The sequence below is a fragment of the Nanorana parkeri genome, unplaced genomic scaffold (assembly GCF_000935625.1).
Source record: "Nanorana parkeri isolate BGI_ZX_2015 unplaced genomic scaffold, ASM93562v1 scaffold168, whole genome shotgun sequence".
NCBI lineage: Eukaryota > Metazoa > Chordata > Amphibia > Anura > Dicroglossidae > Nanorana > Nanorana parkeri.
In genome coordinates this window covers 1365828-1379994 of record NW_017306436.1, presented here as the reverse complement: position 1 = coordinate 1379994, position 14167 = coordinate 1365828, and the positions used below count along the sequence as shown (strand labels likewise).

At 39.6% G+C, this 14167-nt stretch overlaps 1 protein-coding gene across 1 annotated transcript in view; it reads right to left on the bottom strand.

Moving 5' to 3' along the window:
• Positions 1-6832, bottom strand: part of AQP4 (aquaporin 4) — a 25176-nt gene extending 18344 nt beyond the window's left edge. Inside the window, exon 1 of the mRNA XM_018554664.1 lies at positions 6808-6832. The gene's annotated coding sequence lies outside the window, so the exon portion shown is untranslated. The remainder of the gene's footprint in view (positions 1-6807) is intronic.
• Positions 6833-14167: the final 7335 nt, after the last annotated feature.

The following is a 14167-nucleotide window of genomic DNA, read 5'->3' as shown; positions in this document are numbered from 1 at the left end:
GTCACCCCCCCCCCCGTCATGATATTTAAAGGATTTTTTCATTTTTAGTCTTACCCTTTAAGTGATGTTAAAATCACTGCTCCTTTGAAAACAGTATTTTTTTGTTTGTTTTTTTTCCTGTCCCCCAGAGCAGTACTTGGACCCCCATACACCTTTTATGGCCAATAACTTGCATATAAGCACTTTTAAAGGGGACAATCATTTTCAAAAGTTCGACTACCATTGTCTTGCATTAGGTTCGAGTTCGTATTCGAACTTTTCGGCCGTTCGGGTGTTCGAATACGAACCAAACACGGGAGTGTTCGGCCCATCACTACTCCTCCATAGATAAACCATGGTGAGTGAACATTGTCACCCAAACCTCTTTAAAGTTTTACTCCAGGCAGATATAAAAATACAAATTAATTTGTATCATTCTTACGCCATTTTAAAATAAAATCCAAGCAATGTAAGTACTTGGATTTGACTTGGTATTAGCCTCTTGCAGTCTACTGTACAGGCTGAGCAGTAAAGCTCAGAGAGGGGAGACGCAGCACAAGAAGTCAATCAAGTGTGCTGCATTGCAAGGATCATCTTGATAGAAGGAGAAAGCAAAGTGACAGAAAGATTAACTCGTCAGCATGCTGCTTCTTTTTTCACTATCAGGGTGGTTTTGGGAGGTAAGTGAAAGTGAAACTGCACCAGAGAAATATTGGGTTCTCTGCTGTGATAGACAGGGCTGTGTTGTTAGGCAGAGGTGTATAAATCTTAGAACTGGATATACAGAAATACTAATCCTTTGGCAGGTAAAACAGATTTGATCAGCAAAATACAGTAACTCATTGCAACCGGAAATGAAATAATGCTGAAAAGGCTTTGCTGCTCATCCACCACATAGAGAACAATCAGTGCTGAATATGGGGCTATTTGTCACAAAAGACAATTTTTAGGGTTCTGTTCCCCTCCACTCCCTTATGACCCAAAGTCCAGTGTGGCATATAAGAAAGATTTTCTAAAAAATAATTTCTTGTGTATTAGAGAGAGAATGAGAGATTACACATATGAAAGTGTTTTGTGGAACACTTGTCATGTTCATATAATGTATGTAATGATAAATAATAACAACAATGATTGTATACAAGACCGAGAGAAGTATTAAAGATGAACTAAAGCAGAACTCTGGGGAAAATGTTTTTCAAACATTTGCAGTGGGACTATCCCTGCACTGAAAGGGTTAAGTGCTATCCTAACCTGATCTTCTGAGGTGGCCGGCTGTTCTCCCTGTGCTCCCTTCTGCCATGTCCTCCAGCAATGGTATGTCCCTCTATACACTGTGTATAGAATGTGATGACTCACAGTACCTTAGACCACTGTAGCGGATGGGGAGAGAGGCTCCAGAGACAGGTCTAAGAGCAAGGGTCGGGTGAGTATAACTTTGTTATTTTCCTCCCCAGACCAAAAACAAGCACTCAACCCTTGCAAAGTGGAGGTGGCCCCTCTGCAAAGGTTAATGCATCATTCCCTGGAGTTCAACTTTAAAGATAAATGACTCACCCACCCTACTGTATGCAGAAAGAGATACTGAATAAGTCTTGTGTCATCATACATGTCTCTGTGTGTGATTCTCTAAGCTATCTGATTTTCTTCCTTCTTATTTCAAATCTCTAAAAACACAGGAGTGGCTCTTATTTCCTAAAGTGGTTTTATAACTGAATTGCACCTACCAATCAGCCAAAAGAAAACATTTATTCTCCAGTGACCATTTTGCTTTGTGGGTTTGAATCTTATGATGAAACAGCACTGACTGTACCTATAAAATATACTTTCAAGTCCAATGATGTTTAATGCAGCAAAAATCCCAAACTTTAACAGCTGTTTTCCTAAAATATTCCCAAAGTGTTAAAATGGCATTAACAGCTGTCTAACACTTACAGGGTTATTCACAAAGCTGGCGAAGGCAGCCGTGTGAATAACCGACCCGAAGTGAAGCGAACCGAACGCTATTCACTTCAGGCTTGTTCAGCTGATTTCAGCTGTATATCGGCTGAAATCAGCCATACATTGGCTTTCTTCGGCTGGCTTCGGGTCGGCCGAACATGCTCAGAAGAGCTTGAAATTATGATACTCGAAGAGGACTTCAATATAGTGAGTATATCGGAGACCTGGCTAGATGGCACACATGATTGGGCTACTAATATAGAGGGGTATAACCTATTCAGGAGGGACAGATGTGGGAGAAGTGGTAGCCAACGGCTCTGTGTCAGAATAAAAAAGAAAAAGCAGTGTTTCTCTCCTGGGCGGCAGACTCCCGGAGCGCACAGGAGAGTTAGGCTGTCTGGAGATCAGTGTCCCTGGTTAGCTGGTAACCAGGGACGCTGATCTCTCAGCAAGTGGCCGATGCCAGCCGTAACATTGCGGCTGGCTTTGCCCAGCTGTCAAAAGCAGGCTGTCGGCCGGCCAATGGCCGGCCGCTCGCCAGCTTCGGCTTTCACCTTGGCTCAGTCGAGCCGAAGCATATGCCTTCGGCTCGACTGAGCCCCGCGGCCGACTTCGGGAGCTGTAGGGCGATAGTGAATAGCCCGTACAGCAGCCCTTCGGTTCTACTGAACCGAAGGGGTCCTGGGGCGGAAGCTAGCCGAAGGATCGACCAAAGTTACAGCTAGATCCTTCGGCTGCTTCGTGAATAGACCCCTAAATGTTGTGTTAGTAAGGGAAGCTGCAAGTGATTTAAATGTAAAGTCTTGAATTTCACAGGTAATTAGTATATATCACAGAATAATTAAGCATCAGAAATATAACTTTTTTGGGATGGGTACAGATCAGAAAACATTTGTGGCCTGATTCACTAAGGTTTGCACTTTATATTTTGGTAGGTTGTAACATTGATGCTAGTTTTCCAAACAACCTGATTCACTATTTTTTTTTCTTTGCTCCATAGACATCAGATCCTTTTTTGTTTTGTATGTGCAACTTGAACGGGCAAAAGGTTTGTGATTATGCATGCGCTGAACAAATATGTGCCATATGAGTTCTGCGGGTGATTTATGACTAAAATTCAGTTGGGTGTTTAAGGGTGAAATCAAAACAGCTCAGTTACATCTGCTCAAAGCAGGTGATATTTAGCTGTTGGCAAGCGAGATGAAGCCTTTATGGAAGGTTAGGAAGAGTTTCAGTGACCACAAAGCTGGATGGCTGGTAGTTTTCCACCACAGGCTTACTGTTTATATTAATTTGACATTAACATGTGCCTGTATTGTTGTAAATATAAGTTTAACTCATCTAAATATTTTTTTCAGGTGTTAAACTTGATGTAGTCCAAGCTGGACAAGGTAGACTATGCAGGTTTAGCATAATTAATGTATTTTATTTTAACTTTATTTTTACAACATACAGTCATACATACAAGAGGAACATAAGTGGAAAGAATATAGTGAACCCTCTTTAATATAAAGTCCCAAGGTAAAAATGCAAATATTGGGGATCATTCACAATGAAGGAAGACATTTCTATACTTGCATCAATCAACTTTGCAATAATGTCTGCATGCAAAAAGTTTTTTTTTTAATCCTTTACATTTTTTCTGTCATCATTTGTGTTCCAAATTGTGTTCTACGTTATATTATTGTGCCTAATTTGGTAGGTAATAAAGCTTGCCATGGTTCCTAACACTTTTCTAGCTGCATCCATGAGGGGCCAGCAATAAGCCTTCAGGAACACTCTTTTTCTATTTATCTCTTTACTCGTATGTTTCCTGGCATTCACGTGTGTGAAGGTGTGTGCAGAAAAGCTAATTTGTACAGGAAAGTATTCATGTGCAAACTACTGTATACTGGCATAGGAATTGCATGTAAAAACATTAGTGAATCAGGTGCAAACGTGTGCACAAAGGTGTTTGAGTTTTTTTCTTTAATATGCAGAATTTTGCATTTAATTAACCAAATTACCCCTGATAATACCCCTTTCTTACTTAAATACACATGTAAAGGGATCAGTTTGTTAAGCTTTTAATATTTTTAAAACCTTGTTTCTATGGAAGGTTGTGCATTAAATGTGCAAAAGTTTCTTCCTGCTTTGAAGTATTGCACAATGTTTGTGCATCACTGCTTCTTCTCATAAATTGGCCCTCTCATTAAAAACAATACATTTCCTATGTGGCTGATATTTTATCTCATCAAGGGAAAGTGATAGTGTATTTTCAGTGAAATAGCAAAAATGTCACCAGCACACCAAAAGATTTTAGCAAAAGTCCATTTAATGACAAATTGCCATCCAATAATAAGCGCTTTCAGGGCCTCAGGGGGTCCCCTTCAGTCCCCTGAAGCGCTCATTCTGAGCCTGATGAAGGGGACCTCCTGAGGCCCCGAAAGCGCTTGTTATTGAATGGCAATTTGTCATTAAATGGACTTTTGCTAAAATCTTTTGGTGTGCTGGTGACATTTTTGCTATTTCTGTGTTGTTCACGGTGCCATCCGTAGTCACTACAAGCACCCACCTGTCTCCACAGGTTTACTATTGTTCCGGTAAGGAGTGCAGCAAGATATCTATTCTAGTATATTTTTAGTGAACATGTATTTTCAGGCATTAACACAAGGCTTACCCTAAGGTTATTTTTGTTGTATGTGATGTGATTTCTTGGCAAATGCCACTGCATTATGGTGTAACTCAGTGTCGTCACAAGGGAGGTGCGGTGCACAGCTGGCTGACACCATCGGAAGGGGTGACACCAAAATGACTGACAGTCATTTTGGTCTCACCCCCTTTAAAAAGTTGGGCACTCGGTCATGGACTGAGAGCCCGACAGTTGCTCGGGAGGACGGGAATCCAGCAGCATACCTTATCCGGCCAGCTGAAGTCCCCTCCTCTCTCAGCCGGTGTCCATTGTCAAGATGGCCGCCAGCAGGTAACAGCGGTACAGCGCGTGACGTCATCACGGGTGTGCACAATGACGCCACACGTGTACGCGATGATGTCACAGCTGGGTGTCACGCCTCTGGTGTAACTGAAACCACTAAATTGACGGACAGGGTTTGAATTTCCATGCAAGGGTCAAAGATAGCAATGGGGTATTACTGCATTACTTATTACTTTTGCATTGAGTTCCACTTTAAGTTGTCACCCATGCCAAAAGTGGCTTTCTATTCTAAAGGCTATTACAGTACTAGTATTTTTCCTTCAATTGGTGGTTCCCCAAAGTATTAAATACAGTGAAGACTGCAGAATAAATGTGTACCAAAGCTGCAACCTGAATCAATTTTTGTTTTGTGGATTACATCATTGTATATATGTTGGTTCATTTAACTGGGTAGAGAAAAGTCAAATAACTGTGTGCACTATAACCCATGCACTCACAGCAGCCTTGAGAGAAAAAGAAAGCCATGCTTGGAAATACGTAGCCCCCCTTCACATGTGTTCATGCACAACTTTTGCTGTGTTACGTCGTGGTATCTTTCATTTAGAATGGCACCCTAACATACTATTAGAGTAGGCTGCAGCACACCGCATAGCACATTCCAAGTGGTGTTGTGTACTGCATTTGCAAAAAGGGTCATGTCCAATCTTTTCTGCAGTTGACATTCATTTTAATTCAATCACTTCAATCAGTCCAGTTACGAGCTGCCTTAACACAAAGCACTGTAATGCATGTGTGTTGATGCATTGTAACAGTCTGTAAAGGGAAGCTGGAGTTTTACTTTAGTAACAGCTAAAATACTGTAAATGTACACATTTGTTTGTATTTTACTCAATTGTAGCACATTGCTTAAAAAACAACACAATTTGGTAGGTGTACCAGATCATCCAGATTACCCAAATATATCTTTAAAAATATTTTATTGCTTTTTGTAAGTAGTCAGGACAGGAAATCAGATTGAAAATCTTATTACAGCTCGTATATAATAACACATATCTACTATTTTGATTGCCTTATAGGGTGCTGTGAATTGGCATACTGCTGGTTTATACCCTCTAGCTGTGCAAAGGTGCTAAAGACTGTAGCTATGAATAGTATGCTTTATTCAACAGAACATATCAAATAAAAAGCTATGCTTTTGGCGCTGTGATTTGTCATACTTTGATAATGTCACAGGCGACTAAATTATATATGCTTGAGAATAAGCTTATTTAGCAGCATTGCATGAATTGCGGTGGTGTGCACTAATCCATAAGAACCAGTGAATCATTTGCTTGTTATTAAACAAAAACACATACTGGAAAAGTATGAAGGCTTCCAATGCTAATGAATACACAAGTTGCTTGGCTGTCAATTTGATCCAGTAGTTGCAATATTTTCTGAGATAAGGAGCTCTGACTTTATTCTCACTTTCCTGATCTGCTACTAAAGCCACACGAGAGCCAGGCAACTCACATTTTCAGAAGAAACTTAGTAATGGCAGTAACTAGTAGTAACTGTTGTCCTTCTTACTATTTTAGTAAAAACAAAACAACCTCATTAAAAAGGTAGTATAAATAACAGCAGGGTGCATAAAGTGCTAGAGATCTTAGCAGCCAATCAGAACAGCTCTCTTTACAGCTTGGGTAATGATAAACTCAATTCTGACAGCCTGCTATGGCTTACTGCAGTTTGTACATTGTTGCTTTTGCACATCTTTAGTTTATAAGCCTGAATGTCTATGTGATTATTTAGATTATGCTACATGCTAACTATACAATCTATTTATAATAAGAATACATAGAACGTCTGCCCTTGTTTTATTATTTCAATGTAGAAAGAAACCTGCAATGACTGTTAGCTAATTAAATGCCATCTGTCTCTCGCAAATGCAGAATGGTGCGCCACTTGTAAAAGCTAACACAGTGTAAAGCACTTACCCTCGAACCCTTGACTCAGGTCTGTCACTCATTCCTCCTTAGGATAGAATGAAATGTTCTAATAGCCCACACTAGAAGAACAGAAGGAGTCAGATTTCAGCAAGCTGTCTGATTGGGTTTTGCAGGAGTAGGGGTGGAAATGGACAGTGCTATGTGCTCCAGGTATGATGTAACTGATCTACTGATGCCAAATAATATCTAAGCATAGGAATACATTTAGAACATTGCCTTGTCTGCTCATTTCTTAAGTGTATTATTAGGATGGAAAATTATCATGAAAAAAGTATACAATAAAAAAGAAATACCTAAATATTAACCCGGTTGTAGCTAACATTGGTGTCCCTGCACTATTTAGCAAAATAATTTTTAGTGCTAATTGCATGTAGTTGAATCACCAAAATAGACATTATGTGCTCTCATACAATGCACCTACCTGCCTACTAGGGATGTCCAGATACCCATGCCGATACTTGGCATTTTCATGAGAACTACCAGGGTTGCAGCGTTTGCAGCTGGGACCTGGCTCTGGAGCTCCACCACTGTCCTGAAATCATTAGTCTGTATTGTTTTAGAAAAACTGTCACATGACAATAAACAAAAATGTATCAGTACTTGTATCTGTGAGTACTTGGCCAAGTATCAGTAATAGTATCGGTGCATCCCTTTACATATATTTATAAAAACAAAATCATACATTAAAACAGAGATATACAAATCCCAGGAGCTCTGTATGCTCCTTACAAATGACAGCTGCTTCCTAACTTTTCAATTTTTCTCTAGTTTAGTCTAGGAGCTCGAAAAGTATCTGTACTTGTACCGAGTACGGTACTTTGTATCAGTGCATCCCTACTGCCTACGTAAGGGATTATAGCAGGGCTCAAAATTTCAAGTCCTGAGTTACTAGCCACCAGTTGCCCCACCTAACCCTTACCCTGCCCTGGCCTTAACTCCACCCCTAAACACACCCTCTTAAATAATCACACCTGAAATATACTGTAGGTGTGAATGGGGCCTAATATACACATACACTAAAGGTGCCCATACACCAACCAATTATCGTACGATAGTTGTGGGTGATCCCGCAATCGTACGATAATCGGCAGGTGTATGGGCAGCGTGCGACCGCTTCCACTGTAAGGTCGTACGTCTTTCGTCTTCCGAGCACGCTGGAAAACCGCCGAAAATCGTACGATTTTTGGCGGGTTGGTGGCGTGGTCGGAAGACGATTGCCGCACGGCCTGGTGTGCGCAAGCGCACACTGCCCGCTCAGCACTGCAATCATCGGAAACCCTCCCCTCAGCAGGGAGGACTTGTGATGTCTGGTTATCTGGGGGTGATTATTGAGGTCTGCAGCAGTCCTCACTAATCACTCCCAGATAACCAGGCATCGATCTTCCTCACATACATACTTTCTTTCGGCCAGAGCTCAGAACTGTCAGAGCTCCGGCCGAAGAAAGCCAGAGCTGACAGGAGCTGCTCTGCAGTCTGCATCCGACAAAGATGCAAACCGTGGAGCTGCTCCCGCAAGTCAGGTACGCGGTCTGCGAGCGCGTGCCTGACATGTCAGCTGGCTGCAGGTCACATAGTACCGTCTCGCGCGCCGGAGTTGGCCCGCGGACCGGTACTTGGAGACCCAAATTTCCACTCGCCCTCACTTTATTTTAACTCGCCAAATGCGAGCAGGCTACTGCAAATTTTGAGCTCTGGATTATAGTATTATATGGTTTATTTACACTTGGCCACATGCCTATAATGCTGTGAAAGAAGATCCAACCTCAATTATTTGAGCATAAGTTTGGAAAAAAAATTAAAAATTAACTGGAGTTCATGGGAAATACAATTCAGAATGCAAGCATAAGGCTATATGTGAATGGAAATGTTTTTATCTAACCATTTGTAGATTTGCTCCTTGCTCTTAGGCCACTCAGCAGAAACAACCAATTAAACAACAGTATTGGAGTTCCCACAGTAGATCCCAAAATGTCTTGCAGTACCCAGACGATAACTGGATAGTGCTTGACATTCCATAAAGGTGCCAAGTACACTTCCATTAATAAAAAAAAGACCAGACAGTTACAAGCTAAGAAGACTGAAAAAAAGACAAAAATCAACTGGGGTTTGCCTAAAGAAGATAGGTAGACTTTCCCAGATTAAAATGGTGTTTTATAATTTATGAATATGAAAAGTTGGGTTCCCTGGCTCATTTTCAACCCTCTTACACTCATGCTTCCTTGAAAGTGTGTGTGATGAAAAATAATGTCTGAAACAAACAAGAATATGTAAAGCTTAAGTGGTAGCTGTTATTGACTACCTCCTCAGTCAAAAAAAGAACAACTTGACATTTTACTAATTATATGATGGCACTCAACAGTGGAACAGCACCATTATAACTAATACTGAAAAAACAGAATCAATTTACATATAATCATTAACTCTTTCTCACCTATTCACTTGGGCTGTCATTGCTGAGTGACTTATTAAAATGCTAGCTGCCAGGCTGTTATTCTGACCTCCTAATTCCAACACTGTCTCAGTTACTGATCCAGATCTATTTTGCAGATCAAGGAAGTTAGCTAGAAGTCCTTATCTGCATTATAAATGCTTGCATAATGTTCAAGGTACAAACTAATCTGTCTCTGTGACAGAAATATTTATAAATCAAATTTAAATATTATACTTTCTAATTCGTTTTTTGTTTGTTATATAATCTGAGATTTTTTTTGTCGAGTAGTACTTACCTTTATTTCCATGCTGTCCCCAACTGTAACTCTTCTTCACCATAAAATGTGCTTGGTCTTCCAGGTTAAATGATGCCCAGTGTCAATCAACCCAGAAGACCAAGGAAAGAATATGAGTGGAGGATGTCATGGCCCTGCTCCCCAAGCATGACCCCCTGCTCTCACAGTGAATTGATGCAGAGATCAGTTGCTGATATCATTACATTAGCCCCACACTCTGCATCACCCAGGTGAAGAACACCCAGTGTGTTATGTGACCAACCAAAAGACATCAGAAAAAGTAAAAAGTAAAGAAAAAAACAATACCACAAGGTGTAGGAAAGAGGGGAGGAGCTGGAGGTGTGTTTACATTTTTTTTACATGTCTACTAGTTTATTTTCACTGTTTTACAATTTGTTATTATTATTATATACCACAAATTACTGCTGTAGCTTTGTACAACTTAGCACCTGGGAACTGTAGCTATCATATTAGAGCATAGATAAATCTAAAAGAAACATAAATGAAAGTCCTACGCAAAAAATTACAATCAGCAAGGAGAGGGCATTAATAAAAAATTGAGGACCATTAATATAACATGTATGTTTTGATAATTCTCTGATTGGTAACATGCAATATGTTGGTGTAGGATATCTCTCCCCTAGTTGTATTCTGATATGACTAGATTAGTAATCCTCTCTTGACATTCAGTGCAAGTATCTTCTGCCCAATCATTCAAAAAATGCTAACATCCATGGCTGTTATCCAGAGGTTCACTTGACACCTTTAATCAAATTAACTGGACTGTTCTTGGCCTCCTCTGGTGGTAATGTGCACGTTTCATTCTCAGTTACTTGGCATCAGGCACAATTTACTGTGTTACAACCTGAGTAACTTGTTAGCTACAATCTATTTAGATCTTATATGAAATATATACAAATGTATGATATTTAAATAGTAAATAAGATAAGCTTTGTTACAGTGAGGATTAATGGCATGAAAACTGAAACGGTGTAACTTTTTTCACAAGTGATATGAATCCTGTGTGGTTTGTTCCTTTTTTCTGTTGTGGTTAGATACATATAATGACTCATTTACAATACCTAGATGTCCATTAAAACATTTTAACAAAAAGTTTCAATCAGGGTTTAATCGGCCATAAAAGTAGGAAACGTCTGGTTAGTTGCATTTTTGTTTTTTTGCATTGCCTGCATGCTGAAAGTTACCATTTATGAATTAGTTATCTAAGGGTGTATTGCTTAATGTGGATAGAAGGCCTGTTGTTGTACAGGAACAGCCCTATGTGTAGGTTAGTTGTTGTTCAGAACCAATGGTAGTAAGAAAGTTCAACTCCAGTCATTTTTTTCTAGATTGAATGGGGAAGAATCCGCCTCTCCACCAGGCTATTGTTTTCTGACAGCATCAGTTAAATCAATTCAATTGAGTAATCAACTTTTGTTAGAATTTCAGCCTATTCCCAACAGTGTATGGACAGCTTTAATTCCTCTTATCTCTCTGGGAGTATGGGATATCTCCTAGATAGGGGTGCAGGCTACAGAAAAAAAGGCTCTAACCCTTCATACTCTATCAAAACCTAGAAAAAATTAAGTTTGGATGGAATTCTATTTTAATGAAGGAATTTGTATACAATTGCATGAGGGAAAACGGTCTCAGACTAGGCTCAGGCAGTCAAACATCTTGTGTAATGTGCCAGTAAAGGCTGAATGTTCTGCTCTGAAATCCATTCTCTGTTCATTCCTCTAGAGAATCCACTAAAAAATAATCAAGGAAGAGGCCAGCACTCTGTTGTTAATATTTGCTATTTACTTTTTTGTAGCAAACCCTCTAAAAAAGGAAGCCTTCATGTCCTCAGAAATGTTTGGTTTTTAACCCCTTCATGACCAGTGACATACATAGTATGCCACTGTCAGTGGGCCCGTTTAAAAGATTCATCCACCGGGACTGTGTTTACATTTGTAAAGACAACTGTCGGCTTTACAATAGAAGCAATTCTGGTGACTCAGCTGTCGCCAGATCGCTGGTAAGCCCCCCTATGTGATAGCAATTCAAGTAAAGTGAAAAAATAAAAAATAAACTGTTTTTAAGAATAATATTAAATGAAATAAATGTAAAAATAATAAAAAAAATGTTTCAAGGTTCCTGCCCCCGCAAGCATGCGTGTCTGCACGTAAACACGCGTCGGGTGCGCCTACATATGAAAACAATGACCACGATACACATGTTTGGTATCGCCACGCACTCGAGAATGAGAGCAATAATTCTAGGGTCAATATTTATGCGTATCTCTAAAATGATTGTCTATGGACGTTTTGGGGTACTGAAGTTTGTCTGTTTTTACGGAAGCGCAAAAGTTTTTAACCTGGTCATGTTGGTTATCTATGTACTAGAGTTGTAACCTCATCTTTTATGTTTTATTAAAAAAAAATATATTTTATTGTGTTTTGGTGCATTTAAGTGCATTTTTCAAAAAATTTGGGGGTTTAATGAGGAGTTGTGCCAATATCGTGCAACATAAAAATATGCAACTTTATTCTACAGGGTCTTGGCTTTCAGAAAATATATAATATTTGGGGTTTGAAGTAATTTTCAGGCCTAAAATGTGGGTTATAACATGGGTGCAAAAAAAAAAAGACCTCGGTCATGAAGGGGTTAAAGTAAATATTACATATTGATAATAGAATGCACCCAGTACATGTTTTGGGTTCCTGAGGTGAATGTGCAGGATGGACATACAAATTGACTCCACTAGATAAGTGGTACCATTGTGGTGTTCCCAGACCCTCGTATACACCAGAGAAATAAAAATTGCTAATTCACACAAACTGATTTTCTTATCTCTATGATTTTAGAATAAATTCATACGTCTCTTTAACCTATGCTCTTTTTATATGTGTCAGGACCAAATGCACTTGCAAGCGGGGTGCACACTGGGCTTATCCTCAGTTTAACCTGCGATACTTAGAACAGAAAGTAATTTCAACTGAATATGATTTTGTTATTTGTAGGAAAGCCTATTAGATATGTCTTTACAATGGGAGTTAATGCTATGAAATACTTTACCACATAAGCTAGTAACTTTCAAAAAGACTGGATAATGTTCTTAGAATTAATAATATCAAAAGTTATAACTACTAAAGGGTAAGTGAACAATGATTTGATCCAAAGAATTGATGTAATTGCTCTTGGGAGTTAGGAAGGAATTTATTTCCACCAGTGTAGCTGTCAGGAAGCCAGAACCAGTCCTTATGGATGAAGATCTGCACGAGCACTTGAACATGCATGTGTGCATGTGCATAGTTTGGCTTTTGGAATTGTGCAAGGCTGTGCACCTCTATGCAAGCATGTGCACATCTGTACATGCGCCTCACCTGCGGAAGTGTGCACGTGCTCATTGCGAACCATGGTGTCTAACGGGCTATTTAAGGCTGAGACTTTCTAGACTCCAATGCTGAGTGGCCTTCAACTGTTCCCTGTATTCATAATCTTGTATCTGTAATCCTGATTTTGATCTCTCTTTACTGACCTGGCTTGCCTTGACCCTCCGACTTCTGCTCCATATTCCTTTGACCATGGCCTGTTTCTGCCTGTTGTCTATACCTTACTGCCTGCAAGTTGTCGACCCCTGCCGGTCCCTGACTATGCCTTCTCCTGCTGTTCTGGTTCTGCTTTGCCCATTGCTAAATTGGCTAGTCCTGGACCTTGCTCATCAGAAATCTGCTTTATCACTAACTTCCTGCCTGGGGAACATCTGCACCACAGAACCCACCATCTCAAGTAGCAACACTTACCTTCCAACAACTGTGCCACTTCTTGTCCTTGCACACCTGTTCCACTCTCCAGGAGTTCTTGGACTGGAGCAGCAAGAGGGGCTGGCCTCTTCATCTATGGTTCCCCTAAGGTATGTGACAGCAGCAAAATTGGCAATAGCTTTATATAGGTTTTGTTTTGCTCTCACTTGAACGAAACCTGGAGGGGTAGAACTTGTGAGAGGTTGAACTTGAAGGACATGAGTCATTTTTTCAACCTCATTAACTGTGCAATTATTTAGTGCCATTTTTGTTCTTGTTTTCTGTTTCTGTATCTGTGCCAGATAGTCATGTAATTAGATAAGCTAGACAAAATTATGGATATTAATGTTACTCTTATTTATTATGAAATTGTTTGCTGATGCTATCTTCCATAAAAAGATCTACAGTTGTTTCAGCCTCCTGACAGGAACAGTAATAGTGTTTGTTTTTCTGTAACCATAGTGAAGTCAGGTCCTACTGAGACTATGGTTGGCTTTCATTCCATATTGTAAATGTTCCGAAACAATAATGCTATTTGCGCAATCTTGTATTCTCTGAAAAACAATAATAATGATTTTGTGGTGTTAGGTTTATACCTCATGCCAAAATATTTTTAATTAATTAGTCACATGAATCCCTTAGATTATAACATAAAGCTATGTCAAAATATATTGCTAAATATTGTCAACTTTGTAGAATCACGATACAACATCACATAAATGTCAAAATCTTGGCTCAGTGTAAGTATAAACATATGCTTAGTCTGGTATCTTACAAAATTCATAGGCAACTACGTCCATCACTACTATCACTAATAGTTAAAAGCCTGTGTCC